Genomic DNA, 22587 nt, shown 5'->3' with positions numbered 1-22587 from the left:
AGTTATAAAATAAAAAATAATTAGATAGAATATATCAAAATATTATTCTACATGATGAAAATAAAAACAATAAATAAAAATATTAAAAAACTAACAAATGTGTGTTTTAGAAATAATTTGAGAGACTATCGAAAAAAAACAAATCAAATGTATAACTAAGGTATAATAAGACGAAAAATATCTTAAAGAATTAAGAAAACTTTTCAAATATCAACATATATACTTAATGGTTGAAAAATAACGAAAATTATTTTAATGAAACAAAAGAGTTCTTCAAATTAAACAAAAATTAATAATAATAATAAGTAAATAATTTTTTTTATATTACCCTAAATTGAGAGTATAAACATTCTCATGTGAAAGGAAAATTTATAATAAATAAAAATATTAAAAAATAATATAAATATTCAAATGTGAGGCATAATTTTTTTTTAATTAACATACATCATTTTAACATAATTACATAAAGGTTATGATAAGATAAAAAATATATTGGAGATGAGAATGAGTTTCATGACAAATGAAATAATTAAAAGAAAAAAAAAATAGAAAAAAAAAAATATATATATATATATACATATATATATATATATATATATATATATATATATATATATATATGTATATATATATAGGGGTTACTTGATTAATTGTGAATATTTTAATAATTTAAACGAGAATGGAGATATAGCGGGGACGGGTATTATGACGGGTATATGTACATCCCCATACCCATCCCCATACCCAACTGAAAAAGTCGGGGATTCTCGTGGGTAGGGATGTTAACGGGATGGGTAGTGGACGGGTAGTAGTTCCCCCGTACCCTACCCGCTGGATAAATATTTGCCTTGTACTCATTTCCATATCTGTCGGGTATCCGTTATGCAGGTACTCATCTATTTTTTTTATATCCGCGAGTATCCATGAGTACTCGTGGGTATTTACAAAATTATTTAAAAAATAAATATTTAATCATAAATTTAAAAAAAAAAAATACATCACTGTCATAAATTTTAAATAAAGTTCAAATAAACTCAAGTTCATACAAGTTCAAATAATTATAAAAGTACATATAAAATGACGTTCAACACAATAAAAATTCATTAATTAGTACTTGGATCAACAAACCCACTCTCTCCTATTTAACAATTTATATTTAGACAGTAAAATTTAAGTTTAATTCAACTTCACAAAACTAAATTGTAAAATAAGATTTGCACTCCACTCATATATTATGAAATTATCTTATTTTTAATCGACGTGGAACTTAAAATCTCCAAAACATAAGAATTTAACATAAGAATTTAATAATAATCAGGACTTGATGAGAAGAAAATTCCCCAGATTCACGCATTCACATAATTTCAAAGAGAAAATATCAAAGATTGTATTGACAAAAAAACAATCACAATTTCATAAATAGACATTAGTTATGTTGAAAAATAAACTGTCAGTTGCTATTGAAAGAACGGACCTCGAGTCTCTCTTCTTGATCATTCCACTCAAACATTGAAAAATTAGTTATCCACAAAATTGAATGCCTTTCCTAGAAACTCAAACAAAATAATATTAGAGAAAGAAATAGTCGAGAAAAAAAACACCTTTTTTTCTCTAAAAAAACTGTTAACTGATATGGTGGATCAAACCTAGGTCATGGGCCACACATAAACTCTCAGACAATCTAAACTTTTATTTACAAAGGCATGATGACACACTGCAAATAGAATGAGCTCACTTGGTCTTGCAGAGCATCACCTTAATAAATTCTCTCTAGGTGTAGGGTTTATACTTTTTTTTTACCAGAAGGTACACATAACACTTTAACTCCCCCACTTTCCAAGGAATCAGAGAAAACCCTGAAGGAAAAACCTGAGAAAATGTCAGATACATGTAGGTACGGAAAAATTAAATTACACCAAGATTCCTTAAGAAGAAAATATAGATATCTACGGAGGAGGTGAAAGAAATATCATTACATCTTTTAACTCAAGATCAAATTTGGTATCTGGTCATACCTATTCTTTGGTTCAACATATGTAAGCCTAGGAAAATGATTTGGTAAATTATTAGAATTTATAATTTAAGCTTAAATACCTTTTTGTCCTCATTTTCGTAGTGTTTGTTGTGGATAGTCTTTATTTTGACATAATGTCATAATGTTTAGAATGGTCCTCATTTTTACCGAATGTTTAAAATGGTTTTCATTCTCGCAATGTTTTATTTAATCTTTTTATGTAATGTTGATTAAATCATTAACGGAGCACTGTACATATCACGGTTTGTAATAAGATGTGTTACGTGTACGGTAAATGTGACTAATTAACGTAAATTTTTCCTTGTGGGGGTGCACCATTGGATTGAGGTTGTTACATTCTGTTTGTGATGGCGTTGGAGCATGTCAGTTCCTCAAAGCCATCATGGAGTTTGCAAGGGGAAAAACTGAGCCCTCTGTGAAGCCTGTGTGGGAGAGAGATAGGCTAAAGGGATCAATCACTAAAAACCCATTGCAAATTGATTTTTTGGACGAATGCCTCAGCTGCAGTTTCACCCTTTCTTCCAACAGAAGTTCTCATGCATCAGTGCATCAAGGTGGACAGTGAGAGCATCAGAAGACTGAAGATGAGCTTGGTGAAGGAATCAGGTGAGAACGAAAACTTCACTACTTTTGAATCACTTGCTGCATATGTGTGGAGGTCTAAATGTAGGGCCTTAAAAATGAGCTATGATGGGAAAGTTAAGCTGAATATCACAGTTGGAGTGAGAAGACACTTGCAAGATCCTTTGCCAGAAGGGTATTATGGAAATGTTGTTGTGGATGCTGACGTTAACAATGAGGGAACTCAATGAAAGGCCACTCTATGAGATTGTGAAGCTCATTAAAGAAAGCAAGAAAGTTTCTTGTAACAGTGATTATGTCAGAAACTTCATGAACACTTTAGAGACAGATTTAGAGAAAGAACTAATGAATTTGAAGGCCGAAGCGAGTGGTGCATTCACTGCCTTGACTGATTGGAGGCACTTGAAGTTCTTTAGAGACAGATTTAGAGACAGATTTAGAGAAAGAACTAATGAATTTGAAGGCCGAAGCGAGTGGTGCATTCACTGCCTCGACTGATTGGAGGCACTTGAAGTTCTTTGAAAATGTAGATTTTGGAGTTAAAGAAATTGTGAATGTTGTACCAATGCCTTATGACATGTTTGGATGTGTTGATTTATGCATTTTCTCAGCTCTTGGGAACTTTGATTCTTCAATGGAAGGAGGGGTTAGTATTTGGATCGCATTTGTTTGTTTGAACTACTAACACTTTTGATTCTAGTTGCATGCTTGGGTCCGTAATATGATTCTGGCTAAAATGCAGGCCCCGTAGAGTTTCTTTCAGAAAAAAAAAAAATTTAACAAAGTTTTTCTTTTTTTTACAAACTTTTGACAGCAGCCATGTGGCAGTACTTCATTGAAAAAAAAAGGTTTTGAAAAAAACAAAAGGTTTTGGAATGCCTATTTGTTTTGAAAATTAATTTGGCATTACTACTAAAAAACTACTTATTACCTGCAAATTCTTCTTTAAAAACATTTTACCAAGAAATTGATGCATATTTGTTTTTTAAATTTTTTTCGCATGAAATTTATCTGATATTTGATACCAAATGTATTTGACAGCAAACATTTACAAGTTTTACTGTGAAATTTTTTCTGTATAAAATACCTGTAAAATTACTTATGAATTTACATATGTATTTATTAATTACAAATGTTTTTCTTGCTAATAAAATTTTGTATCAAATATTTGTAAATTTTCTTATGTAAAACTATTCGCAAGAAAAGAATTTAAAATTTTCTGAGAATATATATGTATATGTTATTTTTCTTGTTAACAAAATTTTGGAGAAAAAGTATTAAAAATTAAAAAAACTAAATTATTAGCTAATGCTTTTGCTTAAGTTTTTTTTTTCTTAAATTTCTTTTGCGCAGAAAAGCAAAATAAAATATTATGTTAATTTATTGTATTTAAAAAATTTATTAAATTTTATGTTGATTTGAGTTTCACTATTTAAAAAAATTATTATTTATATTTTTTGAGCAAAAAATTATTCATAGAAATTATTTATGTAAAACTCTAAAAAATGGTATTTTAGAAGTGATATTGGTTTAAAAATAATGAAACTCGATTATTTTAATATTAAAAAGTTTTATTATAAATAAAATTGTTATATACGAGTTTCACTATTTTAAAATACATCATCTCTCTAAAAATCACTTCTCTAGAACTCTCTGACTTCTCTCTAAGTGATTTGTCTTTCTAGTCGTTTGATTGAAGAACCAGAGACCATAGGATTGATCCTCTCGGTGAGCTCTTCAAGCTGTACCGATCAGTTTCTTTGTTTGCGTAAGTTAAATTTTTGCTTTTTTTTTGTCTTTTCTGTTTTCTGTTGCATGCAAGCCCTCTTCTGCTTGCATGCGTCGTTTTATTTATCAGTATTAGTCTCTGCTGATCAGTGATTATAATGATATGTCTTGATCGTTTTTGTGATGTTTCTATGTGTACATAAAGCATCTTGTGAAGTTAGAGACATTTGACGTTTATAGAGTTGTTTAAGCAGGATACCAGGTAAGGGAAGTTAATATCTATCATGTCTTATAAACTTGTTAGGAACTAGGATGTGATGTTTGAAAATGATAAATACTTAAGTTTTATCTGTTGTTTGAGAATAATTGTATGTTATAGGTGCAATTGGATGCAATTGGTGTGAATATTTTGATAGAATTAATGTTTGATAATTGAATGGTCTCTATAAAGGTTTTGGAGTTGTATGGATTGGTTGAATAGGTATAATTTTGCTTGAATCAGTTTCTGCATAATTGTGCATATTTGCTTACTCGTTGGGCGAGCCTACTCGTTGAGCGAATGAGTTGATTTGCAGAACACTGATTTGCAGAATTATGCAGATTCACAAACTCGTTGGACGAATAATACTCCCTGGTCGAATTTCTAAGTCAGAAACTTCTAGACCTAGACCAGTGGCTGGACAAGTGCTACTCATTAGGCGAGCATGGGCCAGTGGTTGAGCGAGTGCTACTCGTTAGGCGAATTTCCAAGTTAGTAACTTTCAGACCTGGACCAATGGCTGGACGAGTGCTACTCGCTGAGCGAGCATAGGCCAATGGCTGGGCGAGTGCTACTAGTTGGGCGAGTAAGTACAAACCTGAAACTTGCATTCTTGAGTGATTTGAATTATATTTTTTTGGTTATAGAAGTTTTATAATTATTATGAATGATGGGCATATGATATGAGATTTTTTATATGAAACTGAGTTGAGATTGGTTGAGGCTAACTTAAGGAGGATTAGTAGTGATTGTGGTAGTGTATGCATTAAGGTAGGGATTGTCTTGACAATTATCCTGACACTCTAATAACCATTCAAATTCTCAAGTAGAGAGGAATGAGGTATGTGGTGAGAAGAGCAGAAGGTCCTAGACTAGGGATTTTTCCTTGACCATATGTGTTAATGGATTGACCTTGTATGTGGTAGAGTTGTCAATCTTAATTTGTTGCTCTACAGAGCATGAGATGTATCCAGATTAGTTGAGTCATGATTTATAAATATATGTATGTGAATATTTGCTTGTCTGTACTTGTTTATATATATATATATATATATATATATATATATATATATATATATATATATATATATATCAATATTATATGATTTAAGAAAATTCTTTAAAAGTCACTAACTTACCCTTCTTCTGTGTTTATGTCTTGTTTTGTATGTTTTTTTTGCGATGATCACCTATTCGGTGAGAACAGTCGAGTGGTGGTTGCAGTTTCAAAGGCACCTCTAGAGGTTGAAGAGCCATCTTTTAGGTCGGAAGGATGTCTTAGTGGGAAGCTGTTGTAAGTGGTTAGCTTGTGTTTAGAGTTAGAAATGTTTGGTACGTATAATTAATATATTTATATAGTCCGATTATTTGTAAGACTGTATTAATATACTTTATACACTTGTTTATCTATTTTGAACACTAGGGTGGAACATCCTAATTTATTAGTTTTAAACCACTAAAATTGGGATGTTACAATTTATAATTTTTTTATAAAAAGTATCTATGATTTTTTTAGGATTACTTTTTGCAAAATAATCTATAATTTATTTTTAAAATATAATTCATAAAAAAATCAATATTAATGCCTGATGACAATATTACATATTTGTTTTTATGACTACGAATCTAAAAGAAGTATTATGTATAAAATATTTTACGTAAAATTACATCGACAATAATGTTATATTTAAAATTTGGTTAAAAATTCTTAATACAACTTTTAGTTTAATATTAATAACAGTTTGAAAAATGATTAATAATAGGTAATTATAAAGAATAAGGTAAAATTTTATATTAAAACATTATTTCTCACCGAATTAGATATTTTATGGCTGAGATCTCCCTCTACCAATCTTGTCGTGTACTGCGTTGGCAATTGTCACAATCACAATTACAATAGAACGACAGATCAAAATTAAAAATTGAAAAAATAGAGTTTGAATTTGTCACTATAATTTATTTTGAAAAATTATAAAAAAATTAAAAAATAAGAGAAGCTCTGCAAAAAACTAGGTATTAGTACTCACAACGCTTATCTGAGACGATACCTTTAATTAAATGTGCAAAAGATATAAATTTTTCAAAATATTTATTTTTTTGAAAAATAATAATAATCATAGCTCTTACGTATCTTCATCCATAATGGAAAATAACTTAAGATTATGTTATTCTTGATGTAAAAACTATTTGAGAAACAGGTTGATTTGTTTTTTTTTAATAATTTTGAAAACTCTTTTTTGTTTGTTTTTGAAATATTGAATTATTTAAAAATAGGTATATTGCAATGCGAATGGTCGGACAGACATAAGAAGTAAACAAAAAAAAACTATTTTTTTTATTTTGGGTTTTTTATATACACACACACACACACACACATATATATATATATATATATATATATATATTAGAAAAAAAGAAATTTGAAAATGGGAATCATATGATGCGAGCGGTCGGACAGACACTAAAAATAATAAGAAAAAATAATTTTTTTTATGATTTTTAGAGTAAAATATTTGTAAAGAGTAGAAAATAATGTCCTTAATAGAAAATGTCAAAGTTATGTGTAAAAAAAAAACAAGTACAATATTAAAACAAAATATAATAAAAATTTAGAATTCACAAATCAAAAGAAAAGAATAGGAGTGACATACCTTCCAAACTCTTCAATTCCTCACCTTCTCTATCAATCTCACCCTCTTTTTCTTTACACTACAACTACCTTTTATCTTCTTCTTTTTTTCTACCTCCTTCAATATATATATATATATATATATATATATATATATATATATATATATATATATATATATATATATATATATATATATATATATATTAAAAAAAAGAGGAGGTGTGTATGTGTGAGTACACTACAAGAAAATTTCAATATATCTACAGATAATTACATACGGATTTAGATTTGTATGTAAATTAACCATTACATACGGATTTTACCTACGGATATGAAAATTTAAGTTACATACGAGTTTTTTTTCGTATGAAAGACAAAACAACTTTGCTACCAATTTTTTGGACGTAAAACTTGTATGTATAATTTACGCGTTAGAATTGAAAGTTTTGTGAAACATATTATCTATAGATAATGAGACAAGATCCTTAGATAAAGAAAATAACAAATTTACCTACTAATTTTACACGCGGATTTGAAAAATATAATTATTAAAAACTAAAACCTAAATCTACAAATCTCACCCACTCAAAATAATTTTTCCTCACGCTAAGTGAAGAGAGGAACACAAATTTGCCTCGCTTACTTGCACTCCCTCACAGAGAAGAAGTTCGCCCTATTCATTAACTCTCTGCCACCCGCACCAGTGGCGGATCTTGACCAAAATTTTTGGGGGAGCCAAAATTACATACTTAAAATTTACATATTTAACATTATTGTCACTCGTTCAATGAAATTGAATAAACTACATTATCTAACAGATTGTCCATCGTTTTTTCATATTCTTAAACTTATCAAATAATTCAATCATAACTAAATTTTTTGAGCTTTTTTTTTAATTTAAATAATCATATTATCTGCAAAATATTTCTTTCCCATTTTCCTAATGTGCACATATCGATTCAAATTCGCATTTCATTTCATTGTTATGCGATGAGCAACCATATTGTCATGTTTTGGTCTTCACTCATCTTTTATCAATTATAAAAAATGAATTTATTCTTTAGTTTTTCATCAATATACCTATTTAAAAAACAAATTTAAGACTAAAAAATAATTTATCATAATATAATCAATAATTGAGAGACATAATTACTAATAAAAATTATGATAATCAATTCACTCCCAAGTGAGACAGGAGATTACTTTTTTTCTTTTGTGGTAAGGTAACAAAAAGAAATCAGGTCAGGGAAAGAGATAAATACAACATGTGAAAAACTAAAAAGACAATGAAAATAAAAAAAATAAAAAGTATTTTAATTGTTATGAAATAAAACAAATAACATAGAGAATAATAGATAATAAAGAAAAGAAGAAACAATAGAATAGAGATAATGAGAAAATAGGTAGCAACTCATTTGTGTATTATCATTAAGTGAAGAGTCTTATTTATAGATACAACATGTAATCCATAAAGGAAACAAATCAACTTAGTTAATACAAATATTTACATAAAGAGTAATGAATCATATGACTATCAATTATATGAGTAAATGTATCAAATCAATAAACAATCATTAATTCATAACATTAATAATTTTGCTTCTTTATTATATTTAATTTTATATATTATTATTTATTAACATTAAATGTTATAACTTATAAAAGAAATAAAAAATATCTAATTTTATTTTCATTAACTTTTCAATATACAATTATTTAATTTAAAAATATACATATAATTTAAAAAATTTAAAAACATGAATAGTTTAACAAATTTTAAATATATATAATTTAAAAAAAATAAAAAAGATTAAAAAAATTGAAAAAGTTAGGGGGTGCCGAGGCCCTTGCCTGCACTAACGATCCTCCGCCATTGACCCGCACACTGGTCATATTCCTCAGCTCTCGACCACCCACACCTACATAGAGAGATACCTCATGTGCCTCTGCCATGACCATATTCGTAAAAAACCCTACCCTTCACTGCGTATTGGCTCTTAGATTATGAATTTTAAAAAAATCATAAGAAGCATCAAACCATACTTACAATAAATTATCCTCAAATATTAAGAGCAATTCCTAATATCAATAGTAGAATGTGGAAGCGTACTTGATCAATAATTAAGAATAATATAGATGGAAGAGTGGTATCTAATCTTCTAAATAGAATCAATGAAAGATTAAGGATGATTTACGTGTGAGATAATACTACTCTCTTTCTGGTAGGGTATGTCAAAAGACTAAGTGCATAAAAAGAAGAGCACAAAAAAGCACATTTTCTCTGTATTAGAAACTGATTAATGGAATATCAATTTTATATCCTTACTAGAGAGACCAGGAACCTCTCAACGAGTGGGTTACTGATCCGTTAAGTTCATCACAGACTGTTCATTGAACAATCCAACTCATCACAGACTGTTCATCAGAAATCCAATATGTATTATCCACAAATTAATAAGAATTGTGCAATATAATTGATATTTACAAATAATATAATTTATTGATTAATGTTAATCCATAATAATAACAAAATGGAGAATAATAATTTTATATAATAAAACTATATAAAATACAACAATATCCCACTTGGATAACATTAATAAATAAATTATTTATATCAATTCCAACATAAGTACAAATACCAATTAAGAAATATAAACATGAATCATAAAGATAATATCGAATAAGGATACATACCATATGCTTAGATTTCATAAATAATGGATATAATTAAAATAAAACCAAAACATAATAAATGTGTGATCCCAAAATGGTTCATGAATTTTAATATGCTAAAAGAGATGTGATGAAAATGACGTCATTGATAAATTTACATCTGATGAAAACCATAATAATAAGAGGTATAAAATCTCACACTCCCACTAACCCAATACATCAAAAGACTTCACACCCAGTGGCGGAACTTGGATAAAAATTTTAGGGGTGCCAAATTAATATTTTTTATATACAATTTTTTTAATTAAATAAATAAACTTCTCAATTTCTTTACTTAAATTATTTTTTCACATCAATCGAACTTCAATTTTTAATATTTTTCCTTTCTATTCTAATTTAAGACTATTCAACTAATTTATTATGAGTAACAAAATTTGTAATGCAACTTAGATACATTCATAAAATTTTACAAACTTAAACTGAAAATAGAAAATTCCTAAATTTCATAATTTATAATTATACTAATATGAGGAAAACTATAATTAGGGTTCATGCCAATATCATGAAAGAATTCCTAAAATCTTGATTAGGATTCATACTAATTTGAAGAAAACTTAAGTTGGAGAAAACATCGTAATAAGAATAAGAGAATCATAAATTTAAGATACATAAATCATAATCAAATACTAATCTTGATTTATGAGATATATTGCGATAATACATTCATCAATCTATCTATTCTTCAATCTCTTCCCCCGATTATCTTTTTATCTTTTTTCTTTTTTAGTTTCATACTTTATTGATAACTTACTTAGAAAGAACCTTATGTACAAAGACAAAATCCTATTCCTTTTTATTAACAAGCATCCATCAAATGGATTTTTATTTTATTTTTTAAACAATAAAAATACATAATAAATAATATATAAAAACAAAAATGATAAATATTTTTTAAAACTTAATATATATATATATATATATAATATAATATATAATTAAAGACTTTTAAAATTTTGTATAATATAATTAAAATATATATAAATATAATATATAATATAATTAAATGCATGTAAAAGATAAAATTGAAGACTTTTGGGGGAGCCATGGCTCCCCTCGGTCATAAGGTTGTTCCGCCACTGATCACACCCATATGAGTTACATGATTTTGAAAAACTTCACTAGCTAAGTCTTTGGTTAGTGGATCTGCTAACATATTTACTACAGTAGTATGCTTAATTTGAGTTTGAAAATCCAAAAATTTCTCTCTAACAAACAGAAAATTTGCATAAAAAAAGTTTTACGCAAGTAGAGCTTTTGTGGTTTTGAGAGAAATGCACGACAACGCACAATGTATTAAAAGCACAATATATTAAAAGTGGACTAGAAATACTTTCAATAACTTGAAAGTCATAAATCAAATTTTATTCCACACTTTTAAGGCACACAACTTGACAAATGCTTCATAACAAGCAATATATTGCCTCCATAGTAGAAGTAGTTGTAAGAGTTTGTTTAACACTCTTCCAAAAAAGAGCTTCTCCAAGAATGCCACATGGCCTTTCACGAAAAAACTGAATGCCTAAAACAACATAGGCATCACAAAAGGTTTATCATATCAAAGTGGCTATTTAACATAAATTTTGTCTCGGTCTAAAATTCAACATTGCTTCTAGAAAAAAAAAATCATCAACATCTAAGATAAGAATGATGGCGATATGGCTCTCTCTAGTCTTCAAGTAAATTCATTGATCTAAGACATTTTCCTTGATGCCAAAAAAAGTGACCATCCGATCAAATTTCAAATATGATTGTCTAAAAGCTTTGTCGAAGCCCATAAATAGACTTTTTTCAACTTGCTAACCAACTGCTATTTGCCTTATTTAACAAAAGCCATCAGGTTGAACCATATAGACTTCTTCATCGTATATTTCAAGACCATCAGACACACTCTCTTTGAGTGTTCCAATTTCTCACAAGAAGTTCTCTAGACAGTAGTGGACTCAAGAGTAAGAGCTAGAGACTCTTTTTCTCTTAAAGAAGAGTCCATATCGGTAATTACCAAACACAAGTCAAAAGATTCTTTTCAATCCTCAAAAATTTGTCTCATCCAAAATTTTGACCCAAGTCAATGGCATAGACAAAGAAGCTTATATAAAAACAACACAAAGACATTTAAGATGCACAACTATTGTGCAATAAAAAAATGAATGTTTCTAAATACACAGTCAAACATGTCTATAATACCAAATTTCTCATCCACTATGACCTCGCCTAAGGGTCCCGAATCATAATAAATAAGAAATATAATTAAGAAAGAAATGAAATGCACAACTCATGTCATAAAGAAATCTAATAACGATAGTATAAGACAAATAATTGGCATAGGATAAAGTTCAAAGTACATTGTATCAAGAGATAAAATAAAATACATTAACACAAACATACCGATAAGGCATGATTGACATTAATGTAATATAAAATTAATTAACAAGATAATTAAATTATCTCATTCACACACAATTTTATATAACTATACCCATAATAGGTGAGTTTACAATCATATAAAATTATATCGTTCATGCTTAACTACATATATGCTACTAGGGAGAGCATAACATGGTCACCAAAATAACAAATACCTTGTACAAAAATTTCATACCCAAAAGTCAAGAATACAATATATAAAATTAAATTTTATTCTTGAAATAATTAAACCTAAATTATTTCATTCACTCATAAAATTTCATATAAATATACTCACGAAAAGTGAAATCACGGTGCTATGAAATTATATTACTCGTACTTAACAATATCAAATAATATTTTTCAAGAACTATCTATTAAAAGATGTCAATTTCTTAAATCAATTTACTCGTCAGAAAATACTAAACTACTAAAATTTAAATGTTCATTTATTTAAAAATCAAATATATTTATTATATATATCAAAATCCAAAATATATATAATAAAATAAATTGCTTATATATTTCACATTCACATAAAATATACACGGGTGCATGTGTAACAGTAGCAGGCAACACCAATCCTTCAAGTCCAATAATTTCATCACAATCCAAGTCATTCAATTATTTAATATTAAAAATACGGCATTTCAAATAAGTATCACATGGAATAAAATAGTAAAAAAAAACTTTTCAATTTGCCTCTTCGCATAACAAATGAATTTTGCACTGGAAAGTTAATTACATGATTTCATTCGATCAATACAATTAAATGTGCACCCATGAAAAAACCATTCACTCAACACATTAATAACCATTGCAACGGCGGAAGTATTCCAAATTAATAAAATAATACATAAAAGGGTAAAAATAATTGGATAAAGTGTGTATGAGCATAAGATGGGATGATGCAGGCATGGTCATCGATCACAATAATAAAGGAACATGAAAACACCACAAAATTTAATACACTTTCAAAAGGCCCACTTGAAAAACTAGTCTTGTGCTATGCGTTTGAACTTGTATCAAATCTTTTCTAATCAGAATTTTCCTAGACATGCACTTTCATCACGCAAGACCCAACACGTAGAGATCACTGAAAATCAGTTGGCACACAGCAGATTGCAGCAACACAGAAAAATGCATAAATTGTTGGGTTTTTGGTTCCTACCATTCTGATTGAGAGAGAAAGAACATGAACAAAATCCTATGAACTTTGTTACAAAGGAATCTTCCCCACCAGTCCTACTTTACTGAATGTTTTGTCCCTTTGCCTGCTATTTCCAAATTCACATAAAGCAAAGCTCAAAGCCCTAATTACTGAATGTGAAAGTCTAATAATTGAGTCCTGCAGGGTAAAGTCAATATCAGATGGGTTCTCATTAAATGCTCTCTCACCCCTTTACACTTCACCAATATTTCTCACACCTAATCAAAAATATATCTCCAACAACCTAAAAAAAAATTTCAAAGTTGAAGGAAAAAATGTCTCATTTTATAACATGTTTTATATATCTCATGTTTTACAATGGTTATTGTATATATATTTGAATGCAAAATATAGTAAATTTAAGAGTGAATGTTAATTTGTGATTTCTGCATTAAAAAAAATGGTATTTGCTACACATTTAAAAGACATGAAGAAACCATACAAAGAATTAGAAATGAAGGGGAAAGGTCAGATGCTCTAGAACTAAATCAACCATGGTTTATATATTGATATTTACTATTTTTGTGGTTTTCATAAATTAGTTTTTATAAATATTTATAAGATGTTTATAATATTTGAACTTATATATTTTGTATTATTTGCACGTCGAAGACAATCTTCCAAAAGAATAATATTTTTTAGTCAAGAAATAATTCTAAATGTTTATAAAGTTTAGTTTTAATTTTGATATATTTATTCTTATTATTATCGTGACTTTAAGATAAATGTTTTGATCATGAAGTATGAATGATATTATTGAAACATATGTTGAGAATATTATTTATTATGCATTCAATTATATTGTTTTTTTTCTATTAATATTTATTTGGATTATATGTTGTTATGACTTGATTTTGGATATGGTATTAGAATTTTATTAGATTGTTATGTGTGAACTTCATTTGAATCATTTTAACTCTATTGTAGTTGGATTATAGGAATATAAAAAAAATATAAACAAATGTTACATACATATCTATTTATGGAAAATGTCACTCATTAATTATATACGGATTTATTCGGTAGGAAAAATCTATATTTATTACATACAAATTTATTTTCGTATGTAATGTCCTTATCAGTTATATACGGATTTATTTCGTAGATAAAGTCTCATATGGATTTATCCCGTATGTAACATTACATACAAAATTTTTTCGTATATAAAATTATCGATACCTATTTTACATGCGGATTCTGTTCCGTATGTTATCCATCAGAGTTGTTCAATTACATACGTATTTAGGACTTTACATATAGATTTTGTCGGTATGAAATTTAATTTTTTTTTGTAGTGAGTGGTGATGGGAAAAAAAGTAGAGAAGTGTAGAGAATTTTTTTTTTCGATCCCTTTTCATATGATAGACGGTGTATTTATCTCCACACATTACAATACCAATGTATTCTAGCCTTAATTCTAATGAAATATAAAAAAGAAATTGGTCATCATGGTAGCACATCACAACGATAATCAAATCAAATCACAGTTAATCAGTTCACAATATTAATCATCATCAATAATAAGATTGATTCTAGTCATTAGAAAAGATATTGTTTCTAATTATTAGAATCATATCATTATTTTCTCTATAGAACAAAGGGTACAAAAGCAAAAAGTGAAGACCAAAATATGTTAGGTTGTTAAGCTCATGAGAATGAGTGTTATATTAAAAACAAATTAGACTTTTCCTTCTTCTGTTTTTTTTTTATCTTTTTTTCATCTTTTTTTTCTTTTTTTACTAAAATTAAAGTTTGAAAATCATTGAAGAAAAATTTACTTCACCTTTTTTTATATGTCATTAACTAAAAAACATTTTTTACTTTTATTTTTTATTTCGAAAATAAATTCATTCCTCCAGACGATATTGAGTGTTGTCAGCGGTTACAAGTGCAACGATGGGTTATATTCACACAAGACCTAATCGAGGTGGACCCACGTCCTAGCTCATCGGGATCACCGCGAGACGTTAGTTGAAGGCTAGTGCGAGAGTGCATGAGCCGGTTCTTGACACGTCGTGCTATTTCGTCTTCAAGATAGGTTTCGATGACAGTAACGAGGCCTTTGACTTTGACGTTGTGCTCTCCGATCACGAGAAGTACATCTGCCACGAGCACGAGAAGGAATCCGATTTTGTCGTTGTTAAAAATCTTAGATCGACATGCTTCCTGCCATCAACTAAAGGCTCAAGGTATACAAGGGAAGGCAGAAGCACACAGGCCAAGTAAGCTACTGTTCTGATTACGGATTCTTTTAAGTCGATCTTTTGCAATTATTATTCTCTATTATTAGATCATTGCAATGAAGTACGGGAAAATTGAGAAGGATATTCACAATCTAAGGCATGGAATTTAGGTGATTCATTCAGTTTTTATATATTGTTTTTAGGTTATTTGCATCTCATTGTTATGGATTTCTTGTCGTTAGGAAATTTGAAAAACGTTGGTCATGGAGTTTGTGTGGCTTGTTATTTTAAGGAGTGTAAGAATGCTCTTTTGATAAGTTTTTCTTTATTTTACATTATAAAATTCTAAGTGAGATTCACATAAGCATAGTGAACATCACTAAGGAAAACACGTTAAGTTGCAAGTAAAGCGCTTGTGTCTTCAAGTAACAGAGCATGTATTTTATAGTAAAAAGCATTATACTATTTTTTGGATCTTGAGAATGTTCTATTGGCATTTGTGAAGGATTAAGGATAAAATTTTTAGTTCACTTATTTCATAAAAAAATTTTGCAAGAAATTTTCTGCACGATTACTAATTACCCATGAAGGTATTACCTACCGATCAAAATTCGTAGAAAAATTGGCAAGAAACATTTTTCCTACAAATTTTTGTAAGAAATCCACAAGAAATTTCTCATGAAATACAAAAAAAAAATCTACTAATGCATGATATATTGCTCAAAATTAGAGGATAATTGCATGATTTGATGTAACATCTTAGACAAATATTACTTAATAAAAAAAATTATAATTTAAAATACTCAATATTTAACAAGAATTCCCAAAAGCGCCGAAAATTTTAAACTTTATTAATCGCGCGCAAGTTCAAAATCCATAATATAACGCATTACAAAATTTGAGTTCCAAAATCGATGTAATTAAAAATTACAGTATACTCAAAACAATTCCTCAAAGGAAACCCCAACAACTAGTCTACACTTTGACTCTAAACATCACCAATATCACCTGAAACAACATCTGCTCTTGTGTGATAAGGCACACGATCATCGCCAAACACAAAAAAAAGGGTGAGCTCAATATAATTAAACATGCATGCAAAGGTCATATCATAAACCCTCACCCAAAGCACTTTAACTTAATCATTTTCTCACTTTAAAAAAAACCTTTATTCCACGCCAGCTCGGTCTCATAATCTATATATGAGATGAGCACACACTCAACCTTAGTCTTAGGGATTCCAACGCTTTCACGAACCTGTCGCTCGTGGTCTAACCTCTACGAACCTCCCGTTTGCAATCCAACATGTGTGGAAACATCCTGTTACAAACATGCCGCTAACAATCAAATGGAGTCAACCAATATGAGCCTCCACCCGTATTCTCATACAAGATTCCCATCATCACAGACCTCTCGCCCGTGATCACCACATGTTCACAATCCATTACGAACCGCCGCTCGTAAAAAAAAGTTCCAAGCACATCCCAGGCCAAGACCATCACACCAAACCATGCAACACACACCACAAAAGCCCATTGCCCCTACACTATCGTCTGGTGCAGCCTAATCATCGTCAAGCAAAATTTTGTTGTAGAGTGCTTGGCGGTCATCCCTCACCGCCAGGCGCCACGCGTTTCAAGACCCACTGTTTGTTAGCTATCGCTTGGTGGATCAATCCTCACCGTCAAGCGCTATGCGCTCTGGGGACTCCCTGTTTTATGGCTATCGCTTGGCGGTCCAGTCCCCACCGCCAAGCGCTACACTAGTAAAGCGAGTTTTACTGGTTTAGGCACTGCAGAACAAAATTCAGCACAGTCAAAACATAACGAGCACACTACCAAATGCCAAGTTACATATAGATCATCCAACATGACTCAAAATTCACTCCCCATATGCCTTACTAACATATTTATATCCACATGTATTCACCAATTTAAACTATGCCATCACTTAGAATTAACTAAGGGCAAACCATGGTCCTAAGACTTATACAACAATCACCCAAATCATATATATATATATATATATATATATATATATATATATATATATATATATATATATATATATATATATATATATATGTGTGTGTGTGTGTGTGTGTGTGTGTGTGTGTGTACCCATATATTCATTCCTTGTCCCAATCAATATTGCATATTCCACTTAATCCAATGCAACATACCAAACTACACTTTAACATCACCACATGTTCATGCACTTATACATAGGATCCCATTAATTGCACATTGAATCTACGCAAGAAAGAACCATGCTTATGACTAAAACCTCGACCAACCATTGCAATATGCTAATATCAACCACCCTGCACTAATTTCCTTTAATAATCATCTCATCCCACATCTAATTGCTCAAAATCCCCAATCATGTTTATTACATAAAATATACAAAACATCACTGGTCCAACTTTTTCCTATGTTCACCTTGCTAGTTCCACTTAAACCCCCCAACAGATTTCCCAAACTTGGGCACAACACAACCAACCCAGAATTGTTGGTTCCTAATTGTAGCTTGGCGACAAGAACATGCCGCCAGGCGGTGTGTCATATTCTAGGCATTTCCCAGAATTTCTTGCACCTGCGAGAAACCTCAAAATTTCCCCATAGTGCGATCCAGTCATCCAACGGTACAATTTCACTCCTAATTAAATTTCCAGCATGCACACACCTTCAATTAGATCATCCAATCATTTAGATCCAAATTCGTATTTAACATTCATTTCCCCACCCCCCCTTTTTGAACCCACATGCTTCTATAAACATCCAATCATCAAAATCACCAATCGCAGTATAAATTCTCCACCATTTACAAACATGTACAATCACATTCACGTATCGAAATTTATAGTGCACTCAAAAACACCACAAGACTCAAAAATTGCAGAACCCAAACCATTCAAGCTCATGTCGCCTGGCGGGCCTTTCTTGTCGTCAGGCGGTTCTGCGTAGAATCCAAAATTTTGGATTGGATCAACATGAGTCGTCTGGTGGACCTTTCTTAATGAAAAACGACAAATGTACCGATCGCACATAACAAGTAAATAAATATATATAGAACCACAATTTCTTAATAACTATAACCCATATAAAACATAACCCAAGATAATTGGAGTTTGATTTGCCAGATTGTAGAACGGCCAAAGTGGATAAGATAGAAAGGGACAACATGTGCAAGCTGGTGTAGGTTTGTCGTGTGCAAAATGAGGCAGCGATTAGTGATGAAAGAAGAAGCATGTGGGGTCACAGATAGGGCAAGGGAAAACAATGAAACGAAACATTCTTCTACATGGGAACGTGGTGAGTTAAGAGACTGGTGGTGATGGTGGTGTGTACATAGTGGGGTTATGTTTGAAGTTGGCAAAGGAAAAGGAATCTGAATGGGTCATGCATGGCAGTAGGAAGTAGCGTACCACCTACCAACAAGTGTCAAAAACATGTTTTAAAAGGAAAACGATTTTTTTGACAACATTGTCCTATAGCTTAAGGTGTCTTCTTTGAATGCCTCCACTTTTTCGATTGATTCCTGAAAAACAAACAAATAAGAAATCACTAACAATTTATATTGTAGTTTATTTTTGAATGAAATATTAAAGAAATTACTAACTTCATCAATGTTCACATCTTGCAACATTATATAAAGTTTTATGTTGTCCAATTTTAATCTAGAAGAGCTTGAAAACATAAGAAGTTCATTAAAAATTTCTAACAATCAGTTAATTAACATATCTAAGTAAAAGTGTTAATTTCATTACCTTCCATGTTGGTCCATAACCAATCTTTGAGACACATCAATGCCTCTACAGTATCTCGAAGTAATCTACTATAATCCAATGTGGGGTAAGAATCCAACCACCATTACTAAATGAAGACTCATAATGCTTTATATATATATATATATATATATATATATATATATATATATATATATATATATATATATATATATATATATATATATATGAGGATATTTCTGTGAATTAAAGTTCAGCGGGTATGGGTATCAACGAGTACGGATACTATAATACTTGTACCCGCCCCGTTAACATGCGAGTATAAAAAATACCCTTACCCATAGATAACGAGTATCCATTTTTAATATTCGTTTCCTACCCATTGTGGATTCTATCCACGGATATCCGCATGTACGGATTTTTTTATATCCCTACTTGCGATGAATAAAGAAAGTGATGAAAAAGTTGAAAGGGGATATAGAAAGGGGATATATCCAATACCAGAACAGTTTATACATTAACATTGAAACACCTGTTTTACATCACTTAAATAGCTTTTACCAACAAATTATTTTTTATACCCAGTTACCATATTTTTTGCTATATATATAATCACTTAATTACCATTTAACATTTTTTAAGAATGTTTTTATTAAAGTGACTACAACCAATGTAATTTTATCAAAGCCGACCCAAATTACAATCGAGTAAAGAAATAAAGAAGAGGAGTATCAATTATACGAACGATAATTATATATGTTTAAAAAAGATTTTCCTACTAGAGTTGATTAAATCAAATCTTGAAATATTAACTAGCCTAGGAACAAAACATCATAATACATTAGCAGATTACAATTCTCATATAAAAAAAATGATTTTGTGAAGTCTTATTAAAAATATTACGTGGGGAAAACAATCTTGCATTCTGATTTATTCTCCTTTCCTTTCCATTTAGGTTGTTCCAATGTATCACTTAGATGTTATTTGATGTAGCGTTGACATAACAGTCTTTCTGATAAGTTTTAAATTTTTTGAAGAACATAAAAATCATCAAATACATTTTAAATAAAAAAATAAATATGTATTTTTAAATTAAATTTTAATTTATATACAAGGTTTAATATGTAAATAAATATAAAATATAATATAGGAACCCGCTTCAAAAAATAATATTATTTTAATTTTGTTAAATATAATTATTATTTTATAAAATGAGTTTAACTTTAGAAAAGTTTGGATTTAATCCTTTTAACTCAATTTTGTTAAATTTGTTGAACATTTTAAATATGTCTTTCATGATAACATTTGAATTGTTTATACAGTTTGGCATATTTTTATTTCAATGTTAACTAAAAAAATGTATTGAAACACGTTTAAAATGTTAAATAAAATTAACAAAATTTAATTAAAATTATTAAATCTAAATATTTGTAAAGTTAGAGAATTAAATTGGACAAAAATTTTAAAAAAAGATTAATTTTAATTTTTATTAAAAATTAAAAGACCAAAAATATATTTACCCCTTCTTCTATTGATGTATCAGTTGTTGATATTTAAACCTTATTTTATTTTATAATTGAGTTTTGTGAAGATAAATTAATTTTAAACTTACTTTCTAATACCAAAGTGAATATATTTCCACGTGTTATGTGTGTCACTACAATCCGAAGCTTCTGTTATTATGGCAAGGACCTTAGTCAGATCCTGTCAAAGCAAAAAGCAAATAGTAGTACCAAAACATATGATCCACAGAAATGGAATATGTATTAACTACCACCGATATAATTGAGTCCGGTGACCATAAGGGTTATTTTCTACATAGTACTTCAAAACATGTTGTCATTTAGCTCCTAATAATGAAAATATGTAAACAGCGATCGATTTTAACAATTAATAATAATCGATAATTATAGTAATTAATTTATATATTAATTTTGCAAAATTAAAATTATTAGTTATTAAAATAGACAATTATGAATAAAAAATTATAATTTATCATTAAATTAATATTTAAAATTAGTTATTATGATTTTGACTATAAAAAAAATTAATCTTTAAAAATTAACTAAATATGTTTTAATCTCGAAAATGACTTATTTTTAAATTAATCTTTAATTATTTAGTGATTAATTTTTTGACTAATTATAACATTTTATTTCCGGGTCGCCAGGTCGTCAGGCCCATCCAGGTCGTCCGGTCCATCCGGGTCTTCGGGCTCGTTCGGGTTGTTAGGCCTGTTCGGGTTTTTGGGCCTACTTGACTCTTTCGGGTCTTTGGGCTGCCTGACATGTTTTCGTCATTGGTTCTGCCTGGTCTGTTCGGGTTTTCGGGTCCGCGTGACCCTTTCGGGTCTTCGGGTCTGTCTGACCCGTTTGGATCTTCGGGCCCGCCTTACCCCGTTCAATTCTTTGAGCCCGCCTTACTCGTTCGGGTCATCGGGCTCGCCTGACCCGTTCGGGTCTTCGGGTCTGCCTGACCCGTTCAGTTCTTCGAGCCCGCTTGACCCATTCGGGTCATCGAGCCCGCTTGGCCTGTTCGGGTCTTCGAGCCCGCTTGGCCCGTTCGGATCTTCGAACCTGCCTAGCCTGTTTGGGTCTTCGGGCCCACCTGGCTCATCAGGTCATTGGGCCTGATCGACTCGTTCGGTTTGTCGGGCCCGCCTATCTCGTTCATATCTTTAGGCCCACCCAACCTCTTATGGTTGTCGAGCCTGTCCGATCCGTATAGGTCATCGAGCAAGGCTCATCCAAGTCTGAATTTAGTATAGTTCATCTCAACCTTTAGTCTAACCCAACTAAAAATTTAAATTGAAAATTTGGATTGGATTTTTTGGATTATCCATATTTAAAAATCTTGATTTATAAAATGGATATCCAATCCATAAGATATATAAAATGTAAATTAGATTGGAATCCATATCCATTCAATGGATTTTAAATAGATTAGATTTTTAATAAAATGGATTATAAATGGAGTGGATTGGAGCAAAAATGGATTGGATCAAGAAAATTAAATTTTTTGCCCAACCCTACAGAAATGAAATATGTATTAACTACCACCGATATAATTAA

The 22587-nt window shown here is 29.9% G+C and overlaps 1 pseudogene; it reads left to right on the top strand.

The window, feature by feature from the left end:
- Positions 1 to 2351: 2351 nt before the first annotated feature.
- LOC146885844 (tetrahydroanabasine acetyltransferase-like) lies at positions 2352 to 22149 on the top strand (annotated as a pseudogene).
- Positions 22150 to 22587: the final 438 nt, after the last annotated feature.

This window comes from Vigna unguiculata, chromosome 6, assembly GCF_037176805.1.
Source record: "Vigna unguiculata cultivar grain cowpea cultivar isolate G323 ecotype 2 chromosome 6, ASM3717680v1, whole genome shotgun sequence".
NCBI classification, from domain to species: domain Eukaryota; kingdom Viridiplantae; phylum Streptophyta; class Magnoliopsida; order Fabales; family Fabaceae; genus Vigna; species Vigna unguiculata.
The sequence above is the reverse complement of the archived record's forward strand: the minus strand, read 5'-3'. Positions and strand labels throughout refer to the sequence as shown.